This window comes from Tamandua tetradactyla, chromosome 2, assembly GCF_023851605.1.
Source record: "Tamandua tetradactyla isolate mTamTet1 chromosome 2, mTamTet1.pri, whole genome shotgun sequence".
Classification (NCBI taxonomy): domain Eukaryota; kingdom Metazoa; phylum Chordata; class Mammalia; order Pilosa; family Myrmecophagidae; genus Tamandua; species Tamandua tetradactyla.
The window spans coordinates 144,688,875-144,695,689 of NC_135328.1; the positions used below are offsets into that span (position 1 = coordinate 144,688,875).

The following is a 6,815-nucleotide window of genomic DNA, read 5'->3' on the forward strand; positions in this document are numbered from 1 at the left end:
AAGGAAAAGACAGAAGGAAGTAAAGATTAAAAAGACAGGTGAGAAGTTCTCAAAAGGGACGGTTCTGAGAGTAGGATTACTGCATTAATTAGTAGCAGTAGGACATTAACTGTGTAAGAGTAAATTAGGATAAAGCAAGCATAGCCAACTGTTCCCAAGTACTTCACTCTGAATGCCTACACCCTGCATTGTAAAGCTGACCAATAATAGAGGGAAATATTTCTAAAATGGATTTGTGAGTTCTAAGAATTAAAATAAAAAGAAAGTCCATGGGGGTTATGTGTCTATTTTATTTACATATAAATAGAGATTTTTCCAGTTTGCTTTTCAGAGATTTTTAACAGTACTAGATGCAATACTCTGACAACCTATAAAACAAAGGAAATAATCAACACATGCTTGGCTTTATGCAAAAAAGGAGAAGGGGAGGGGAAGGGAGAGGGGGTAGGAAAGGGAAAGGGGAAGAGGAAGATGAAGAAGCAGGTAGCCCATTTTAAACTTAAAGGCAGCAAAGAAGAAATCATAGTGAGAAAAACTGTGTGTAGAAGCTTTAGAATATAACTTTTTCACTCTTGTAAGTCAGGGACTTACAAAAAATGGAAAATGGAAAGGGAGTTTCCACCTCCAACCAACCAAATCCCAAATAGTTTAGTAAGCATTGCAGCTCTCACTAGCGTTGGTATCCTCTGTAATGTGATGCACATACAACACCCATCAATAACGCTCTCGTGCAAATGGTAGTTTCTCTTAAAATTGACTTCAGGAGTCCCAGCACACAGCTTTTCAACTCAGGAACAAGAAGGAAGAAGAATTAGTGGGACCACACTTTCCCGGGACTTTCGTTGTTTTTTCCTGGAACAGTGACCTCCTTGCTCTCTTTCCTGACTGACATCAATTCTTGCTGCATTTTAATTCCTACTCAACATACCTCCTCAGCAAAAGCCTGGTGGCAAGCAACAAAGGTAACCTAGGAAGGGAAAAAACGAAAAGGATAAAAGAAAGATAAAAACTCAACTTTTTATTATTAGTAATTACATTAGGTATTTTTTTTGGAGTATCTAATTTAGCTTAAATTGTAATAGCAATGATTTAAGCAAATGTCTTCCTCAACCTCTCTTCTTTGCTTGGGGCCCAATGACCTAGATAACGGAAAATGGGTTTCATTTCTTTCCAAGATGTATCCATTCACTTTGAAAACTAATGTGAATATCCAAAGGCATGCCAATCAATTTTTAACTCTCATTTCCATATTTTGTTTTTTTTTCTCTAAAAAGTTGAAATACATTTTTAATTCCATCTCCATTCCCCTACATATTCTAAAGCTCTTAAAGTGTTCTGGTTATGATTTTACCCATCTTGAGAATTAAGCCCTTGCCCTCTCTCCAAGATACTCCAAAGGATCTGAGAATATTCCATTGTACCCCTGCCTTGGCTTTCTGTGGTGCAGCTGATTTTCCCTACCTCCTCCTGTTCATGACCTTGCCTGTAACTGTTCCTGTCTTCTCCTTTTGATAAAATCCAAGTTGCACAAGTAATGGTTACTAGTTCATGAGAAAATATTCCTTCTTGTGAGCAATACCCGAATGAGGGAAGCATGATCTGGCAAAGACAAAAGTTGAACTGTGATGCAATTGCAACAAAGGACTCAGCAATCCCTTCAAAGGCTCTGAATGGAGCCTGGGCTTTTGTATTCAGCATTACCAGTGATTGGATGCTATTTTAGTTTCCTGGCTATTCAAGCAAATGTCATGAAATGGGTTGGCTTAAACAATGGAAATTTATTAGCTTATGGTTTTGAGGCTAATAAATTGAAACCAAGGCATCATCAAGCAATGCTTTCTCCAGAGAAACTGGTGTTCTGGGTTGGGCTGCAAGCAATTCTTGGCTCCTCTGTCACATGGCAGCATCTCTTGGTCCCCCCTTCTCTTCCAGTTTTTGTCAGTGCTTGGCCTCTTGCTTCCTGTGGCTTTCTGTCTGCTGAATTTCATTCTGCTTATAAGAATTAAAGATCCATCCTGATAGAGATGGTGCAACCTCAACTGAAGTAGCCTTATCAAAAGGTTCTACTTACAATGGGTTCACATCCACAGGAATGGATTACATTTATGAACATGTTTTTCTGGGATGCATGCAGCTTCAAATTGGTGCAGATGCATAACAATGCTCATTATGGTTCCCTATTTGGCATCCAACTCCAGGAGGGCTCTTTCTCCACAAGAACAAAGCCATACATTTCACCACCTACTCCACTCCCATTTCTATCTTCCTTTCTTGAATTTTTTAATCCTTTCAGATATTACAATACTTAGTCCATGGACTGGAATGTAACAGGCAGTCATGTCTTGCTTTCTGGAATATGTATACAAAAATTATATGGTGAAAACAGATTTGAGCACATAGGGAAGATGGTATCCAATGTATTTCTCACCAAAACGACCAGTATTATAGCTGGTTTTCCAGAACAATACAATTACCCAATTGTAAGAGCACATAAAACCTCATATTAGTTACATTAACATGAGATGAATATTTACTAAAAAGTAAAGGTCATCTATGTTTTGTGAAATCAACCTCTAATGCTGATCCAGATCTGAGTAACAATATGTGCTAATACCTAAACTTGTTGTGAGAAGAACCAAGGACATCCCTCATATGTTGTTTAGAAGCAGGGCAAAGCACTGGACACACCTTAGTTCTTACGGACAGAAGGTCTTCCCTCATTAATTGTCCTGAAAATAAACAGAAAAAATATCATTGTATACAATTTTCAGTAGGAACCTGGGAAAGGTTTTAGAAAAGATTTCTTTAATAGGATCCAAAAAGATGCAATGAAACAGAAGCAGAAAACCATAAGGAGAAAAGTCTGAGATAAAATCAAAAGTCAAGAATTTCAGAAAATCCAAATTATAAAAGAAGAATTCAAACTGTAGTTTTTATCATTGACCCTGCACAAATGAAATCAGTGTTCAAGAAAACAAAAGTATATGCACTTCAAGATTGCAAAATAAGATACAATGATAACTACCTGAGTAGAGCAGACTCATTTAGGACTCTGGTCACCCAGCATTAAAGAGTTCAAACAAGTGCTCTGCATTATCCCAGTTTGGAGGAATTTTAAAAGCCTGAAGGCAAAGAGAAATCTAACACAAAAATCAGTTCAGGCAGTGATCTGGCATGTTGATCAAGATAAAAATTGAGAGGGGGCTAAGATACCTTGGCCCAACTCCTATTAAGGATCCAAGGCTATATGCACATGAGAGGGTAAAATGCTCAGAGAAGTGGAAAAACTCTCTGAGACTCCTTGATTTAAAATTTCCATGGACTGTTATGCCAAAACCTGTTGGTGAAGCCCCAACAAGAGCTACAGTTAGTTAGGGAGCATATTGAGCTACAGTGGTTGACAGGATTATGAAAATTGGTAAATTTGAATGGGCTCTGTGTGAAACGTTTATGTCTTCTTTACCAGGATATTTTATCAGACTGGATATTATGTTTGACTGGGGAATACTTCTGCTACCAAATGTTGTAAAACTAAAACCTGTTGGTAAAGTTCTACTGGGGGCTACAATTAGATTGGGAAAATAGAGGAATGAAACAATTGATGGGAATAAAGTGAAAATTGGAATGGCTGATCAGATTTTATGTAGCGGTAGTGTCTTCCTTACTTGAATGCATTATAGGGGATGGATATTATGTCTGACTAGGGAGTGTTTCCCTTGCCTAGCATTGTACAACAAGAGGCATGTAAATCAGCCAATATTAGTTGGGAATACCAAATAAGAACCAAGATTGCCCAAACTCACACAGGTCATCAGTTTCACACTGGTATGGGTAAAGTTTCGGGACAGTAGCCCTGTGTGGAACATAGAAAGGTTCATTGGCAAGAGCTTGTGAGGTGACAAAAAAAAAATGGGCTTGTGAGGGCCACCCTACAATGACTGTTATAACTTTGGACCAGAAGATTTCCTTTTGAGGGATTATTACTAGCTGGATAGTGGGGTTTGATTAAGAGTTCCTCTATGATTGAGGGACATAATGTAATCTTAAAATCTGAATTACCCATAATATCTTGAGTGATGTCAGAGAAATGTTCTAATAGGAAGAACAATGCCCAAGAGAGTTCCATAATAAAATGAAAAATACAGGAACTTGTAGAAAGGTCCTCAAGAGTAGGGAGCCTCTTTTCTCCTAGAACCAGCTTTGGAATCACCTGAAGAGCTGCCAGACCCTATTGATTGAGCAGTTCCTGTAAATAGCTGACCAAGTATTGGTTGACCAAGTAAGAGTTGCTTGGTGTATGGACAGAAGTTCCAAGGTGACTGGACAGCATACTGTTTGGAACGCTGTGGAATTGAGATGGTGGATGAATGGCTCTGGTCAAAGAAGTAAAAAACCAATCAGTTTTGAACAATGAATAAAAAAGTATTTGCAATGTCCCCTTCGGGGAATGGTGATAGAGGGGGAAAACTCAACTTCCCCAAGTTGAATTCTTGATATTCTCAAAAGCAGTGTGGACAATCAAAGCTATAGGCTGAACCCCCAATCTTGGGGTTTGTTCATATGAAATTCAACCCCACAAAGGATAGGTCAAGCTTACTTAAAATTAGGCCTAAGAGTCACGCCCAAGAGAACCTCTTTTGTTGCTCAGATGTGGCCTCTCTCTCCAGCCAACACAACAAGCAAACTCACTACCCTCCCCCTGTGTACATGGGACATGACTCCCATGTCCCACCTGGCAATGTGGGACAGAAATCCTAGAACGAGCTAAGACTCCACATCGAGGGATTAAGAAAACCTCTAGAATGAGCTGAGACTCAGTATCAAAGTATTGAGAAAAACTTCTCTACCAAAAGGGGCAAGAGTGAAATGAGACAAAATAAAGTGTCAATGGCTGAGAGATTCCAAACAGAGTCAAGAGGTTATCCTAGAGGTTATCTTTATGCATTAAATAGATATCACCTTGTTAGTCAAGATGTAGTGGAGAGGCTGGAGGGAACTGCCTGAAAACGTAGAGCTGTGTTCCAGTAGCCATATTTCTTGATGATGATTGTATAATGATATAGCATTCACAATGTGACAGTGTGATTGTGAAAACCTTGTATCTGGTGCTCCTTTTTTTTAAAAAAAAAAATAAGAAACGCTTCATGAATTTGCATGTCCCTTGCACAGGGGCCATGCTAATCTTCTCTGTATCATTCCAATTTTAGTATATGTGCTGCCGAAGTGAGCACTTATGCTCATTTTATCTACCTTATCAACAGATGAGTAAAACATATGGAATAAAGATGAATAATAGGGGGAACAAATGTTAAATTAAATTGAAATTGAAATGCTAGTGATCAATGAGGGGGAGGGGTGAAGGGTATGGTATGTATGATTTTTTTCTGTTTTCTTTTTATTTCTTTTTCTGAATAGATGCAAATGTTCCAAGAAAAAAAAAAAACAATCAGTGGGCGGGCCGTGGTGGCTCAGCAGGCAGAGTTCTCGCCTGCCATGCTGGAAACCCGGGTTTGATTCCTGGCGCCTGCCCATGCAAAAAAACAAAACAAAAACAAAAACCAATCAGTTCAGTTCACTGAATTGAATGCTATGTGCCTATATACCTGGGTTTTTTCCAACTCATGGTCAGGCCTGAAGCAAATACGGTCAGGCAAAAAGCAACAGAAAATTGACCTATGAAAGGGATGCCCATATGAGGCAGGGCCCTATGGAAATCACCATGAGAACTGGAGGGGTACATTAAAGTAGGCTATATCAATGCTCATCAGAAGAAGCCCTGTCCAAGGTGAGTATCTGTTCTAGTTTGCTAGCTGCTGGAATGCAATATACCAGAAACGGAATGGCTTTTAACAAGGGGAATTTAATGAGTTGCTAGTTTACAGTTCTAAGGCCAAGAAAATGTCCCAATTAAAACAAGTCTATAGAAATGTCCAATCAAAGGCATCCAGGGAAAAGATACCTTGGTTCAAGAAGGCCGATGAAGTTCAGGGTTTCTCTCTCAAGTGAGACGGCACATGGCGAACACAGTCAGGGCTTCTCTCTCGGCTGGAAGGGCACATGGTGAATACGGCATCATCTGCTAGCTTTGTCTCCTGGCTTCCTATTTCATGAAGCTCCCTGGGAGGCGTCTTCCTTCTTCATCTCCAAAGGTCGCTGACTGGTGGACTCTCTGCTTTGTAGTGTTGCTCTCTCTGAATCTCTCATTCTCTTTTTATAGGACTTCAGAAACTAATCAAGACCCACTCAAATGGGTGGAGACATGTCATCCCCTAATCCAGTTTAACAACCATTCTTAACTAAATCACATCAACCAGGGAGATGATCTCATTACAGTTTCAAATATACAGTATTGAATAGGGATTATTCTACCTTTATGAAATGGGACTTATATTAAAACATGGCTTTTCTTAGGGGACATGCTTCCTTTCAAACCAGCACAGTATCCTAGTGTACTTGCTTGATGTGGACATCTGGGTCCATGAAATGAGTGGACAGTGGGGAGTTGCAGCAGGGCAGAGGTGGGTTAAGTTTAGATATATTCCTTTTGCATCCTCTGAGCAGTAAATGACAATAAGAACTGTTCTGTTTGCAAACCAGAGAGATAGAGACTTCAGATGGTAATAAGGCACATAGCTGGCAAGTCAAACTGATGCCAATAGCAAAGGGAAGCTACATATGGTTCCTGATAGGAATAGAAACTTACTCTGGACTGGAAGATGGGAATACATAAAATACTTTAAAAGTACTGGAACAAAAGATATTGCACTGACCACATGCCTCACCAACAACTGCCAAGCACCAGGCTTCTCAGTGTG

The 6,815-nt window shown here is 39.5% G+C and overlaps 1 non-coding gene across 1 annotated transcript; it reads right to left on the minus strand.

Moving 5' to 3' along the window:
* Positions 1–5,126: 5,126 nt before the first annotated feature.
* On the minus strand, positions 5,127–5,231 carry LOC143675203 (U6 spliceosomal RNA). Its single transcript, XR_013171446.1, has one exon. It is a non-coding gene; the product is annotated as a U6 spliceosomal RNA (small nuclear RNA).
* Positions 5,232–6,815: the final 1,584 nt, after the last annotated feature.